The sequence below is a fragment of the Palaemon carinicauda genome, chromosome 4, assembly GCF_036898095.1.
Source record: "Palaemon carinicauda isolate YSFRI2023 chromosome 4, ASM3689809v2, whole genome shotgun sequence".
Classification (NCBI taxonomy): domain Eukaryota; kingdom Metazoa; phylum Arthropoda; class Malacostraca; order Decapoda; family Palaemonidae; genus Palaemon; species Palaemon carinicauda.
This window is the reverse complement of record NC_090728.1, coordinates 132,194,750-132,212,249: the sequence shown is the minus strand read 5'-3', so window position 1 is coordinate 132,212,249 and position 17,500 is coordinate 132,194,750. Positions and strand designations below refer to the sequence as shown.

At 37.2% G+C, this 17,500-nt stretch overlaps 1 pseudogene; it reads right to left on the bottom strand.

Moving 5' to 3' along the window:
• The window catches only part of LOC137639667 (putative neural-cadherin 2), a 72,104-nt pseudogene that overhangs the window by 39,582 nt on the left and 15,022 nt on the right, over nucleotides 1–17,500 (bottom strand).

The window sequence follows — 17,500 nt, the reverse complement described above, 5'->3', positions numbered from 1 at the left end:
AACGAGCTCCCTATGGTTGCTGATATGCATCAAATTGCCATTATCATTATGGATTTAAGAAATATTATCATATGAAATGGCAGAACAATGAATAAATTAAAGCAGGAAATGAGGCTACACTACCGTAACCCAAAGATATATTTTCAATCCAAGATTTGAATAAAATACTTAAGTGTAAGTTTGCTCCCCAAGGTACTTGGTATTGATCACTCATGAAATTTGCATTGGAAATCTCAAGAAAAAAAGTAAAATACAACGTAGGTACAATAGGAAATAAAATCATTATGTGTTATGTAAAAGGCACATAACCATTCAATTTCTTGATGTTTATAACTTCTGAAGTAATCACTATAAAGAAATGTGAGATATCTGCAGCACTACTTTTAATTGACTGTCAGGATATGTGAATGAATAAGCAAGATCTTTAAGATAATTTATCTGCATTAATGATATGGAAGTTATATTGAAGCCCTTGGTCCTTCTTCAGAGAATCTGCGCCTGATTGATTTCCATTTAGATGTTTAAATAATTAGTTGTACCAAACGTGTGTCACACAATTGTACATAATTCCTTTTGCATATATCATGCTTGTATCTTCGCTCTTCCCTCGCACTAAACGAACATGAAAATTCATGTCTGCTGTTTCCTCTGTAACATTGTCTGTCTTGTTAACTTGTTATGTCCTTTTGCCTTGAGGTTTTGTATATAAAGGAGTGTGTTCTATAACAATATAACTCAGTTGATTGCATCCTGCCTTTGAGTTCACAACCCTCTCTCGGCTCGTCACATTGGTGACCCCGGAAGTCGACTCGCTCCCACTGCCTTCCACCCCCACCTCCCTCGCCCCTCCATCGTTGGTACTATGAAGGAGACGGACTCTACTACATCAGTTGGCGCTGCGGCCGCCCCATTGAAACTTTCACCGTTCGCCAGCGGGGAAGCGTTTGCTTGGTTTCAACGAGCAGAAGTCCACTTTCGTATCAGGGGCGTGACTCGCTCAACTATCAAAGCGGATTATGTTCTCGCGGCGATACCCGAGAACACCTTCCCAGAAATATCCGACTGGCTTTGTGAACAAGGAGACACCCCAATAGCGTATGACGCCCTCAAAACATACCTTCTGCAGCAGTACTCGCCGTCGCCAGCCGCCCGTATAGCAAAGCTTTTACAGCTCTCGCAACAACCGTTGAGGGACCAAAGGGCTTCGCTTGCCCTCAGGGAAATGACCAGTATCGCTCGCCTTCAACCTGCCGCAGACGGCTCTCCTCGTGAGGTGAACCTACTTCGAGCCCTTTGGATACGCCGTTTACCCGAACCTGTACGCGCTGGCATACCCGATGTCGATAGTTTACCCATAAAGGACTTGATGACCAAAGCCGACGCCCTTATGGACAGCCACTTCAAGACCTCCATCAACGCCTCCACCCCAGATGAAGAGGATGCCTATTCAACGTCAACCGAAGCTGACATAAATGCCGTAGGACATACACGCCTACCCCGTGACGTGCCGAAGCGGCGACAAAGCCGCCCACCACCCACCAATCGCTCGCACCCCAACGAACGACTTCTACAGCCACTTACTACCTCCCATCCGCCGCAGTTTTGCTACTACCACTTCAGGTTCGGGGCAACCACGAAGAAATGTCAGTGGCCAAAAAACTTGTAAGTAGGCCATCGCTTGTGGCGGTGGCCTCCCATGTTTCTAATATTTTCTTTTTACAGGATGCAGGAACGGGCGTACGATTTTTGGTAGACACGGGTGCTTGTCGTTCTCTTTTGCCAAGGAAACTCTTCAAGGCATGACGTAGTCTGTCTACATCTGCCGACGTCCGCTTGGTAGCTGCCAACAGATCTGCGATACCCACCTAAGGTTACGAGAACCTCACATTATCGTTCGGAAACGGTAAATTCAATTGGAAGTTTCTCGTTGCTGACGTCACAATGCCAATCCTCGGTGCGGATTTCCTCTCTCATTTCCACCTTCTTGTCGATGTCGCCCACCGACGATTGGTCAACGCAGACTCGTACTTATCGACACCTCTTCAACCCACCCCCTCTAACCTCGCTCTCCACATCAGCGCACCCACGGATGCCTACGCCCACCTCCTTACGTCGTACCCGGAAGTTTTCCGTCCAGAACTTCGCCAAACGCCCACAGTTCCTGCCAAGCACGGTATTTATCACCATATCAAGGCGACAGGACCCCCAGTCATCGCAAAATTCAGATGTCTGGCACCGGAACGATTGGCAGCCGCCAAACAGACGTTCGCCGAAATGGAGAAAATGGACCTTTGCCAAAAGGCCTCCAGCCCATGGTCGTCACCCTTACACATCGTTCTGAAGAAAGACGGCTCCCTCCGTCCGTGCGGGGATTAAAGGCGCCTGAACATGCAAACAGAACCGGATCACTAACCCCTCCCAAACATTGCCGATGTGACCTCCTACCTGCACAAAGCGAAGGTTTTCTCTACGCACGACCTCCTGAAGGGGTATTATCAGGTGCCTATGAACCCAGAAGACATCCCCAAGACCGCCATCACCACTCCGTTTGGCACATACACCTTCAATTACTCCTGTTTTGGCCTTCGTAATGCTGGCAACGTTTCAACGTCTCATGGATGGCATCTTAGGGGACCTCCCTTTCTGTGTATGTTATGTCGACGACATACTTGTGTTCTCCTCCTCAAAAGAGGAACACCTCCGTCACCTGCGCATCGTGCTCGACCGCCTGTAACAAAACGGCCTTGTAGTCCGGTACGACAAGTGAACCTTTGGCGCCAACGAAGTATCGTTCTTAGGGCACAGTATCACTCCCGAAGGAGTCCATCCCCTCCCTGAGAAGGTAGCAGCCGTTCAGAATTTCCCCGCGCCCTCGACCGTCAAAGCTCTGCAGGAATTCTTGGGCATGATCAACTATTATCACCGTTTTCTGCCAGCCATTGCCGCCACTCTTGCTCCCCTCTACGCCTCCCTCAACGCCAAGCCAAAGGACCTGAATTGGGGTCCCCTTCAAGAAGCAGCCTTCTGCAATGCAAAGAAGGCCCTATCAACTGCTGCGGCTCTCACTTTTCCTATCCCACACGCCCCTCTCCTTCTCTCCACCGATGCCAGCGACGTCGCTATTGGTGCAGTACTCGAGCAGGTGGTCAAAGGCTCGCCCCGCCCATTGGCCTTCTTCAGCAGAAAACTGTCCAAGGCAGAATCGGGTTATTCTACCTTCGATCGAGAATTGCTGGCGGTGCACTTGGCTGTCCGTCACTTTCGCCATTTCTTAGAAGCTACGCCCTTCGTCATTCGCACAGACCACATGCCTCTGGTGCACGCCTTCACTCGACAGTCTGACGCCTGGTCCGCCCATCAACGCCGACATCTCTCCGCCGTGGCTGAATACAATTGCACCCTCCAATACGTCCCTGGAAAAATGAATCCCGTTGCCGATGCCCTGTCAAGAAACACGTTGGCTGCCGTTCAACTGGGATTGGATTACAACGCCCTGGCTGAAACCCAACGACAGAATCCCGAGTATCAGGCTTTTAGGACATCTTGCACGTCCCTCCTTTGGTAAGATTTTCCCCTCGAAGACTCCAACACCACCCTCCTCTGTGACGTCAGTGCTGGTAGACCGCGACCTTGGATTCCTGCTCCCATGCCCCGACAGGTGTTTGATTTCATTCACGGCCTTTCACATCCCTTGTGCCATTCTACTGCAGAGCTGCTGAAGGCAAAGTTCATTTGGCACGGCATTTCTAAGGATGCTAAGGATTGGGTCCGCGCCTGTACTTCTTGCCAAACTTCCAAAGTATATCGACACACGGATTCAGGAGTGGGCACCTTTCCTCAACCTCAGCGTCGTTTCGCACACATTCACGTCGACGTTGTAGGCCCCCTACCCACATCACAAGGACATCGTTACCTGTTTACCGTCATCGGCCGCTCCACTCGTTGGCCTGAAGCCATTCCCATGGAAACTGCAACGTCCGCCTCATGTACATCTGCCTTACTCTCTGGATGGATTTTAAGATTCGGTATCCCTGACCATATTACTTCTGACAGGGGAACCACTTTCACCTCTCAATTGTGAACGTCATTAGCGAATCTCCTGGGCATCACCCTACATCAGACAACGGCCTACAACCCCGCTGCCAATGGAATTGTTGAACGTTTTCATCGCACCCTCAAAGCAGCTTTGATGTCCCGCTGCAAGGATTGTAACTGGTTTACTCAGCTTCCCTGAGTAGTCCTGGAACTAAGGACCACTCCTAAAGACGCCCTCGACGTCTCGGCGGCTGAAATGGTGTATGGCGACCCGTTGGTCGTCCCTGCCGAATTTTTTCCTTCTACAACCTACTCCGACGATCTCCAGCGCATATGTCAGGTCGTGGGAAAATTTACTCCGTGCCGCCAGACTTACAAGCCCCAAGCGAAGCATCACATACCAACGGACTTGCACTCTGCAACGCACGTCTTCCTGCGCAACGACACTAGCAAGTCACCACTAACGCCCCCTTACACGGGCCCTTTCCTTGTGATCCGACGCAGTCCGAAAGCATTCCTACTAACATTCGGGGCAAAGAAGATTTGGTCTCCATTGATCGTCTAAAACCTGCTTATCTTCTGCCAGATGACCCGCCTACAGTTTGCCTCTCCAGATCAGGGCGCCCTATTTAACATATACAGTATGTCATTTTTAGGGGGGGAGCCATGTACCAACCGTGTGTCACACAATTGTACATAATTCCTTTTGCATATATCATGCTTGTATCTTCGCTCTTCCCTCGCACTAAACGAACATGAAAATTCATGTCTGCTGTTTCCTCTGTAACATTGTCTGTCTTGTTAACTTGTTATGTCCTGTTGCCTTGAGGTTTTGTATATAAAGGAGTGTGTTCTATAACAATATAATTCAGTTGATTGCATCCTGCCTTTGAGTTCAAAACCCTCTTTCGGCTCGTCACATAGTCCTTTCGTAGGAAGATATATTTGTTGTGCCTGTAGTTTATATATTCACAGTCTGCAGTTTTAATTCTATTTTAATGTCATCTTTATATTGACAACCAAACGAAAAAGAACGAGAAATGTTACTCACACGAAATATATTTCACATTAACATGAGCCGTAATTTGCAGTAGATTAGATGGTGCCAGGGAGAGATTGAAAGAAGGGCCGTGACCCGATGCCCAAACATCCTGGTCAGTAGTTTTTAACACTCCTAAAAGAGATGGAGGTGTGTTCAACATCACAGGAAACACCGTTGGGTGAAGCAAACGAGGACGGCAGTCGTTAACATCGGTAACTGAAATGGTTAGAGTGGCAGTTGAGGTCAATGGAGGCAGTCACCTGTCTAAGGCTTTGGCTTTTGGCCGTCCCAATGGCCCCATCGTTGGCTTCCCGGTCAATATACCTCCAAATAGCTATGGCCCCTGTCTCGTCCACTGTCAGTGCTCCCCATCCTCCTACCATATGGTACATTGTGGCTTTTTTGCCTACCTTGAAAAGGAAACATTCGAAGGGGTCGATAATTGGAGAAATTGAGAAAATTATATCCCCATAATTTTCATCCTAGTACAAATTATTAGTGAAGTCATTTCACTGTAAAAACAGATACAAAATATAAAATAATGGGAACACATAAGTTAAAATCACAAATAAGGTTAACAGCAATAAGAAAGACACAGTAACGAAAATATAATGCTTCCTGGTTTGAATGTGAGTACACAACATGCCTACGTACTTGCAAACTCATACAAACAATCACCCATTCATAATAATAGCTCCCAATAGGATAATATGCTCTTTTATATCAATGATATAGCTCACCATGCCAGGATCGTGAGCCTTTAAGGTAGCTAATCGAGTTCCTGGTTTTGTGTCTTCCCTTACAGTTACGTGTGCGTGATGGCGACGGAATTTCGGAGGATTATCGTTGAGATCGTGGAGACGAACTTTGACCCAGGCGGAGTCCAAGTGGCGTGAGTCGAGCCAACCTCCTCTACCCTTCAAAAGAGAAACGTAATATGTTTAAGTGTAGAGAGAACTTTTAAATTTTTTATATATGCCTGTATATACAGTATATGGATATATATGTGTACACACACACAAACACACACACACACACACACATATATATATATATATATATATATATATATATATATATATATATATATATATATATATATATATGTATGTATGTATGTATATATATATATATATATATATATATATATATATATATATATATATATATATATATATATATATGTATATATATATATATATATATATATATATATATATATATATATATATATATATATATATTTGTATATATATATATGTGCATATATATATATATATATATATATATATATATATATATATATATATATATATATATATATATACATATATATATATATATATATACATATATATATATATATATACATATATATATATATATATATATATATATATATATATATATATATATATATATGTATATATATATATATATATATATATATATATATATATATATTTGTATATATATATATATATATATATATATATATATATATATATATATATACATATATATATATATATATATATATATATATATATATATATATATATATATTTATATATATATATATATATATATATATATACATATATATATATATATATGTATATATATATATATATATATATATATATATATATATATATATATATATATATATATATATACAAAAGCCCTGTTATGTAAGCTCTTGTAAAAAGTCGAAAAAATTACAATCAAATTAGGAAGTATGTGTTCACAGACACATCTATTTTCCTGAAGGTATATCTACCTGTATAAAAAATAGATATTAAAGTGACTCGTATATGACGCACTACCCTTTAAGTACACAAGAACAGAAAAACAATAATCCTTATGTTTTACAATTCTTCCTACCTTATCTGTGACCTGAATCATAAACTTTAATCCCTTCCATTGCATCTCATCTTCATAATCTAAATTCTTGAAAGTGTAGAGATATCCAGAGTTTCCGTATGACCTGATGCCGAAATGTGCTCAGCTCCAGCCACTCTCTTCTACGACCTATAATTTTTAGGCAAAGCTCTTTGAAAAAAGTAGCCTTACATTGAAAGTAATGTTATTCTTTAAACAGCACTTTATTGCTGTAGTCCTTATTCAACTGATGATTTTTAAATATATTTCTTGAAATGATAAGAACCTCTTATATTAACTGCATTTTGAGCATTACCTAAAACTTACATACTGTCTTATGAGAAATATTAAAAGGTAGATGCTTTCTCTGAAAAGTAAGTATAAAATTTAATGAGTCTCTCTCTCTCTCTCTCTCTCTCTCTCTCTCTCTCTCTCTCTCTCTCTCTCTCTCTCTCTCTCTCTCTCTGTTTTCTTACCCTGTAAGAGAAGTAGTTGGACATATCTCTGTCACTGACAGATATCTCCAGAAGAGTCTCATTATCTGGGGGACCAGACCCCCAAGTCTCATTTACGTCCACCCCCCACATCTTCGCCAATCTGGGCGAGTTGTCGTTGACGTCAACCAGCCTCACAATAACGGTTCCGGATCCTGGTGGAATGAGAAGGAAAGCGACATTATTTTGCTACCAACTCCAATGGTTACTTGTATTTCCATGTATTTGTTTTTCATAATCTATGGACGTTGTCATTGGGTCATACCCCAAATGTTCACCAAGTTTCATTGAATTTGTTCAATAGTTTTCAAAATAATGCTGCGTATTTGTACTATAATGTACGCAATATGCTTGACATAAAATTTCCAGATTTATCTTTGAACCATACCCAACATGACTTCCAAGTTTGGTTAAAATCGGTACTGTAATGTTTGTGTAATATTGCTCATAAGCAAACAAACATATAAACGAAGAAACAGACAAGGGTGAATACATAGCCTTCGCATCGGTAATAGCATAATTTCTTCTAGAAGTGATTGTTTTAATGTTTTTAACCTGTAGTATGTAATATGCCATTAGTGTCTGAATTTATTAGAGGAATTTATGAATAGAATTTTAAATCTATCCTTAGTAAATAATACCAATCGGATACATTCTGATATTTCCCATGCATATGCTAAAGCTCCATAATTGTTTTATTCTTCACTTTATGCATTTGATCAACGTCCAAACACTTTCAATTATTTGGACTTTAGTATTCTAGTTTCTAGTTACAGATCAAAAGTTGATCAATGTTACCTTCACATGGATATATAATGACGATCAATATTCATTGCAAATCGATTCTTACAAAGTAAGAGCCAAAGCTCACGATATTAACCAATGAAATTTAGTAATAATAGAAAACTTCCGTCTCAACTCTTCTCATTTTCTTCCATTATATTTTACCCTTCCTTTTTTTATTTCAAAAGTAATTTTCCTGTCTCCGCCATGTCCCAGCACGAATTGTTCGCAATATTAATGCATATTCCAAAATATATCAAATGAAAAAAAAAATCCTTCCCATTATTATTCTTTTTCAGATATTGAATGGATATATGACCAAACGATGTTGCTTTTTTTTTGGGGGGGGGGTGGGGGGGGGGACTGCCACTGATAAATGTAGTATCCGGAAAGATTATATTTTTTGTTTTTTGGGCATTTGTATATCGTGGATATAATTTTAAATTTCCTTCACATGTAAATTATTTCGTATATAATATTTCCAAATGTTCATTTACAGTTTAAGATTAAATTCCCAAATGACGCAAGAAACATTAAAATCACTGAACAAATAAAAGTGACGTCAAAACTCATCATGAAATCAAAATTATACATTTGAATAATTGCCGAAATGTATCATAGCTACCATTTATTGAAGTTTCTGATAGTCCTTTATATTTATAATCTGATATAAAACAATTCAGACAGCCCAATTTCTATAGTACTCTATGGTTTTCAGGATGGGTCATATTTTTCACTTATAAAAGATATTAAAGTTTATAAAATCTATGCCATTATTTTGTATGCTAAAAGGTTATACATTATTTTTTTTTTTTATTACAGTAACAGGCCAAACATCATCAATAGATTACATGCGCGTCGGTATATATTTATGTGTCTGAATTTATATGTAATTTGAAAATTTTTTTACCTATAAATTTGTGTATTATTATTATTATTATCATTATTATTATTATTATTATTATTATTATTATTATTATTATTATTATTATTGTAGTTGTTATTATTATTATTATTATTGTAGTTGTTATTATTATTATTATTATTATTATTATTATTATTAATAATAATATTATTATTATTATTATTATTATTATTATTATTATTATTATTATTATTACTATTATTATTCATATTATTATTAGTATTATTATTAATAATGTTGTTGTTGTTGTTGTTGTTGTTGTTGTTGCTGTTACCACTACTACTAGTACTGAGGCCTGAGACAGAATTGGAGAATTGTAGTTATAGGAAGAAATGTAATTAGTATTTTCTCTATATTCAGCCTCTTTAAAGTGGAAATCAGAGTCGAGTATAATTTATCCAAGCTACTCACTACCATCTCACATAAATGAACAAGGAAAATAAGTCTAGCCTTGGCCACTGATCTTTCAATCATGTTGCAAACTTTGAAAAGTGATATCATTGAACTCGCCTTCAACATTTCCATTCAGGTTTATTTCAATACTTGTAACTGACGTAAGCCCTGAGCAACTGTGTGTAATCAGTCATCGAAAGTTTAACAAAATATATTTCAATCTTTATCACTTTGGAATTACCATTTTATTAAACCTATAAATTTTAAGAGTAAAAACACAAACTGATCTTTTAAAAGGCAAGTTGGTTTCCACAGGATCAGAGGTTAGGATTTTGGCAAAACTCTTACAAAACCTAATCTTCCCAGCAATATCATACGATAGCTAATTCTATATTATATCAAAACTCATTCACTAGTTGTTTAGGTCCAAAAAGAAACATATCAAACACGGATGAAAGTGTTACTTTCTTTTGTAGCCTATTGAAAACGTCTCTGCGTAGCAATATGTTTGATGAAAGTTCGAGACAACTCAATCGCTATAATTTCTAGTATTGTCTGCAAGCTCACCATCCTTGTGAGCTTAGGATGGGGATTTTGGATGAGCCTATACCTCCACCTGCAAGAGTCCTGGACAGCCACTACCAGGCTCCCCCTGGACCTAGCTTTATGGAGTTGGGGTTTGGATGAGGATCATGTGTTTATATAGCAAGTCTCTAGGGAATTTTCCTGTCTTCGTAGCATTGTCCTGTCATTAATTTTTCATTCATGAGCGATATTTAAATGTTCACGTATCATTATAGAAACGTCTATATTAATGTATTATTTTCCTCAATATTTTCCATCTAACTAACATTTATAGCTGTATCTATGGTGTAAAATATTTCATTGTCATTCTTCTCTTTTCACGTTTTCCCCAAGGAAATTACATATTGTTTATTAACTCGGTTTTCATTAATCAATGCTAAATTTTTATTCTTTACCAAAAGTTATTATATACTACTCCCTTTGAATTTCATACCTTAGTCATTCCAACTTATACTTATAAATTTCTATCAACATAGTTGTAGCCATCGTCACCAATCTTTGTAATGGTTAAACATAATCATGATATGCATTATCATATCAATCACTACAGTGTTCATGATATGTGAACCCACTTTCTCAACGCATATGTGAACGTCTCTCTCTCTCTCTCTCTCTCTCTCAACAAACTTGAACCCACTTTCTCAACGTATATGTGAACCTCTCTCTCTCTCTCTCTCTCTCTCTCTCTCTCTCTCTCTCTCTCTCTCTCTCTGTGAAGAATACCCACCTGTGAGTCCTCCCCCGTCGGTGGAACCGACCTGAATGTGGTACTTGGGAGTCGATTCCCTGTCCAGACAACAAACAGCCGTGGGGATGAGTCCTGTCCGGGGGTCCATTTTGAAGATGTCCTCTCCGGTCGTTTCGTGGACGCCTCATCTTTTCAATGAAGTAAGTAATCTAGGCGTTGTGTTCCTCGTTGGCATCATCTGCATCCCAGGCCGAGACAGCCACCACTGAGAGATCTGTGAGTGATTTGGGAAAAATGATAGTGTCGTTTTTTAGTTTTCCTTGTAAAGTTGGTGTGGATAGCAAAGTGAGCAATAAATCTGGGAAATGGACCGGAAAGTGCAATCGCTCTTTTCACGGCGGGGGAACAAAATAATGCGAAAAACGAGAAAGAGTATGAAAAAGGGGAGAACGGGGAAAAGTTTATGAATATAACAGAAAGGGAAGATAGATTACTTCAAATAATTGCTTCGTTTATTTAATAAAAAAAGGAATTGGAGCTACAACATTTGATTTGTATTTGCTTTTGTCTTTTTTTTCTTCCACACATTCTATTTCCTCTTTTAAGTTTTAGCTTTAAATGCAGTTTCCCAGTAATCATTGACTGGATAAGGTCTATAGGAGCTTTTGTTTATCTAAGTAACTTTAACCTCTCAATGAATTTTCATTTCATTCTTCTTTTCGGTCCATTTTTTTATTATTATTAATTGATTTGAACTGGAATCCTGTTGAAATATTATTACCTTCCTATTTTGTTTCTCTCTCCACACCCATAGACATATTTTTACTCACTTTATTTTCCTTTTCCTTTTTTTTATCACGATTGATTTATTTAATCCCTCAACAATCATTTATTATCGACTTATTATTTTTGTCCCCTGACAAAATATTCACTGTATATCAATTTCCATTCCCTTGCTTATTGTACATATGTATTTATGAGCACCAATGACATATGATTTAATCATTGAATTGCTGGCATTAACATTACTGAACAAATGTTTAGCAGAAGTATTTATGATTTTGGTGACAAATATCATAGTGACTGAATAATATCTATTCAGCAAATTTCAATCCTATTCATTTCGTTTCTTCCTGATAGAAGAAAATACTTAAAAGTTCATAGAAAGGAAATCTACCAAACCTCTTTCAATCCATATTAGTTGAAAAATATTATACGGAAATAAGATTAAAAAAAAGGGGGAAACACGTTTGATATCAACTGAAATTAAGTAAATTATAGATAAAATGAAAGTAAATGATAAATTATATCAGCTATTCACTATTGTTTCTATTTTAAGAATTCTTATAATTATTATTTAGAAATGATATGTTTCCACTAATCAAGTTTCTTCCAATATTAATTTCCACAAGAATTTTTCGTATTCTTGTTTACTCAAGGATTCCATATCAGAAAAGAACTTTTTCTTTTTGTGTCACTTACCATTGCAATCAAATTACTAAGCATAACTACCCTTTCTTGCTCTTCATAACTTTCCAAGATGCAGATTCAGACTTTTTTAAAACCATTCTTTTGCACTTGCATTCATGTTCTTGACCCTATAACTTCACTCTTAGCAGATATACTTGTGTCATACTCCACCATCCTAACCCAATAATTAAAACAATCAATTTTTACCCACCATTGTTTCGAAGTAATATTTACTCTTCCAAGATAAAAAAAAAAAAAAAAAAACATGTTTTATGTAAGCATTAAGGTCCTAGAATAGATTATTTATATAGGAAAATTAAATTGATTAATTATTGAGTTAGGATATGAAACAGAGATTGAAAGTGATTTATGACACTCGATATCAGTAGCCAAAAGAGTGGAATAAAGAATGAAGGTACAATTCCGAGCACTTTCATGTAATCTCAACACATTTTCAGAGTAGAGAAGAGAGAACACCTAAAGTTTTTTAAAAGGTGAAAATTATTTTGACATAGGTGAGATAGTATTGAAAAAATAATTGCTATGTTCAAGGAAACTGGCTAAGAGCATATAAAATCTAATCGGTGTGGATCATGGGAATGATATAGAAGGGGTTTAATTTATTTTATTTTGTAACTATATAACTCATGGAGATAGAATATAATCTACTTTTATAAGAGATGTAAGTGAACTTGATCTGTAACATATATCGTATATATCTTATTATCTTTTATTTGTTTCCTTCATTTTAGCCTTGTCTCTCTACTTTGGTTTCCACAGATAGCTCAAACTATGTTTAATTTATAACTCACTTTTAATATTATCACCATAAGATGTGAAAGGTGTATCGATTTATCACGACTGTGCTCTCCTGTTCTACAGAGATGTATTAATCTACATACGGTAAGCTGACATGAATTAAAAACTATCAACATAGTTTTGTATAGTTCTAGGTGGCTTAATGAAAGACATCATTACGGAGATGGGATGGTTGAAATGAATGACTCTCTGGTATTTGACATTTAATGTATATAAGGATAGCAGGGAGTATAAAGACATATAGACATATATTGGGGTAATAAAAAAAAAACACCGTACAGTTTGTGTTTAGCCTGATTATAGAAGAATTGGACACCTAAATTCTATGAAAAAAAGTCAATTGATTATCTATACTACGGTAGGTTATATTTTTAAATACGATGTGAGAAAAGGTATAAATATGTCAACATGCATAAACTCAAATGTGTTAAAAAAAAAGGTTAATGCCACTACAAATGTGGAGCCACTAGCTTAGTTCTAGTGGATATCCAAGATATTGTTGGAGAACTTAACTGTTGAAATTGTATTGATGCCATGTAATTCGTATGGATAATTGTTAAAAAAAATATAAAGAAGATAGTGATAATGATAGAATCATCACTCACTGACAAGTCCATTTTCTTGAACTTCTCCAAACAGAGTAGCATTCGGAAAAACAGGAGGATTATCATTAATGTCCTTAACAACGATCATTACTATAGCTTCCGCCAGAAAAACTCGGCCTATCCTTCCCCCGCTGCCGTAGGCGCTGAGATCTGTTAGCCCACGGATCGTTCGGGTCAATCATTATGTTCTTTGAATTATAAGGATATTCGTTATCACACCCAACGTCTATCCCAAAACTTCCCAGTTCGTAATAATTTTCAGAAGACTGTACATCGTCTTCTCGTTTCAGTCGTTTTACTTTTCTTGATTGGAGTCCTTTCTTCTTATCTCCTCTTTGGTAGAGGGTCCTCCTTTCTGATTCGATATGATTAGCTTGATTGGATAAATTATCTCCTTAGGCTGATGGTGGCTTTGCAGTTTCAGACTTATCTCCTTTGTCAATAATGTAGGAATTAGTCGTTTTATTTATATTACTCCATGTCAATGATATATTGTAAAGCCTTTGTGTACATAGTGTGATGAGCGGTTATCAGGAAATATATTTGTCTCCCTAATCCCCTGGTGATATTTCTCTTCCGCGCTGATTTCCACTACATTAATATTTTTCTCTCCTGTAGATAGAGACTGGTGTTTTCCTTTGATATCAGAGAGACGAAAGCCTGGTTTCCCGTGTTCTCCCTCGCTTGGTTTGGTAATTCTCTGACTTACGATGTTATGTTCTCAAGAAGATTCATGACTCTCTATAATTATGTTTGCCTTCACTTCCAGTCTCCGTAAATAGCTTACGTTGCTCATGGGTAAGTAATCACCCTTTATCTCTTAAAGGTATAACAAATGAATGTCGATGTTGTCTTCAACTCTCCCCGTATCGGGAGCCACTCTGTTTTCCCAGCCTCTGAAAGGCTCAGATAATCGGCAACTGGCAATGGTTTTCAGGAAGTACTGCTCTTCTTTAAAACTTCCTTCCCACGTCCCTTCTGACATCTCTTTCTGCCAGAGAGTGTGTCCGCTCATCTCTCTCGCTCATTTTTTCATCTTTTTCTACAACACTTCCCACTCATGATCCTCTATGGTTTTTTCTTCCTCTTATTTGATAAAATATCCTGCCTCTCCGATGTCCCTTCACGCACGTCGTTTAAATTTGGCCTCAACTTTGAAGAGGAACTCGGGCCTAATTTAGACGCAAGAACTTGTCGTTTGTTATGAGGGCGACTCCAAAGAGCCTGGCCATTACGGACCTGCACCCGAACCTTCCAGATAGGTTTTCCCCAGGGTGGGTCTCGGTCTAGACTCTAGAGCCTTAAACGAATGATAGAAGAAAAACATTTAAAAATATATACTTATAATTCATGAAAGTTCTGTTATATGCAGAGACACTCAAATTCGATTACTTTTTACACGTAGAGTTTTATTAACAGTTCTGGAGCTTTGATTTTAATTGTGTCCATAACATAACACTAGGGCGAAAGGGAGAAGTAAAAATACAAAGAATAAGAAATCTCTGTTCTCTGTTAAAACAAAAAAATATATATCCTTTGCTAAAGCCAAAATCTCTCAAAGGCAGGGAAAGTTTACAAGAGGAAAACATTGAATTATATTATAGTTTAAGCTTCCTAGCAATAAATGCATAGTTATCTATTGTAAAAGTTCTACAGGAAGATTTCAGCCCACCATTTTAAAACCTAAACATCTGATCTGACGTCTTTAATGTTAGCTTCTAAAATAACATGAAGTTGTGATTTTTTTTTTTTTTTTTTTTTTTTTGTTGAGGGGATGTCTTAGGTACGGATATCATGCATTTATGAAATAAGCAAAGAGAAAATAATCGGAAAATCATAGTACGTATACACTTTAAACCCCATATATTTTGCATTTGATATCCACACTTTATCTCTATAAAGGGCAGACAATTAAAGTTCACTTCATACAATTACACTTTGGCTTAAAAGACAAATCAGTTCTCTTAGCAATGTTTTTAATACACTGTGCTGAATATTTTGACACTCCCATTATGCGACTTCCCTCTCTTTTAGTTTTTCCAACCGTTTTCTTTACTAAAGGTGCTTGCAAGAATCAGGGCACATTTATACTATTCATTACACACATCTTCCAGGTTTCCATTTACTTTAAACGTTTTATTGTAGTTATCACTATTAATATATTTTACTATTTCCGCCATTTCTCTTTACAGTCCCTAATCAACCAGGAATCACCTGTGAACGTCAATAACTGCATTGCTCAATTTACTATGATTATTGTTCACCAATTTCTTATGAAATTCGGATACGAAAACTCATGAATATTTAGAGTTGTTTTTTATTTTCGTTTTTTTTTTAATCTAGAGATAACGACTATAGCATGTGATGAATCTGGGATACATCTGGAGGAAGGAGGATATTGAATGAAAAAAAAAATAAATAAATAAATGTAACATGGAGAGTAACTGTGCATAACAAATGGTGATTTTGCTTCTTAAAATTCTCTCTCTCTCTCTCTCTCTCTCTCTCTCTCTCTCTCTCTCTCTCTCTCTCTCTCTCTCTCTCTCTCTCTCTCTCTCCTACTTACTGATGTCATGAGGGTTTTCAGTTAAATTCCAATCATCCTCCATTACTTTATGGTGCCTTAGATGCTCGAACGAATCAACGATTTCAACCTCAAAATCTATTCCTTTTCTCAAATTCCAGAACCAAAATTTTAAGCCAACAAAACACTGCGTTTATGATTACGTCAACGGGGTCAATAATCTAAAGAAAACATGTATAGATTAATCGGTTTTAACTAGCAATAGCAATTGATCTCTTATGGTATAAGAACGAATTTGCTACTCATTACGAAGAAAGAAAAGAGAGAGAGAGAGAGAGAGAGAGAGAGAGAGAGAGAGAGAGAGAGAGAGAGAGAGAGAGAGAGAGAGAGAGAGAACCATTCAGTATCGCCATCCATTACGATTGGAATTTCAATTCAGCAGTTCAGAATATTTGCATCTAAAGTGAGAAAAATTAATGAAAATATCTTTTACCTTGGCACATATTTTAGTTTGGTAAATTTACCGACCATGTATTCTTTCTGGGACATTTGAATCCTTTTTGTTCTTCATCATGTTCACCTCAAATGTAATAATGTAATTATTTTGAGGGCCTTTTCGTCAATATGCGTAGGAAGAGAGGACGATAATTATTTAATATATATATTGGAAGAACGAAGGAGGAGACTTGGAATGTCATTGTTGGGGTATTAGTCTTGTATATTTCCAAATATTTCTTTTTTTTTAAACAGATATTTGGGGAGAGGACAGGTAGGTGTTTCTGAAATTAATCCTGAGTTTTCAATTAAATTAACCAGATTTAGGAGCCAAGAAATGCTGGTTAAAAAACAAGAAGCATTAAATCTATTTGAACTTGATACGCAACTGAGAGGAATTCTAAATTTAAAGTCAGACGCCTGAGAAGTGATGGTGTTGTGTTGCAGAAACATACTGTCGTAATCATTTTGTTTTCCAAAAACAGTAATACTTATTTTTAGGAAGAGAATACACTCACTCTCTGTTGTATGAGTTCCCCTGTGAGGGAGTTGATTGTGAAAAAGGCCTCACTTTGTTTGTACCCCATCAACGCCATCACCTCGAACTATTCATATAAGTCCTTGGTAGTCGACTTCATTTTTGTCCTCTGCTTCTACCTGTAATCAGATTGGGAAATAAAATAACTCTGTAAATATTATTTTCACCTAATAACAATCGCAAAATAAATATTTCATGGTATTAAAACTCAATTGAATCT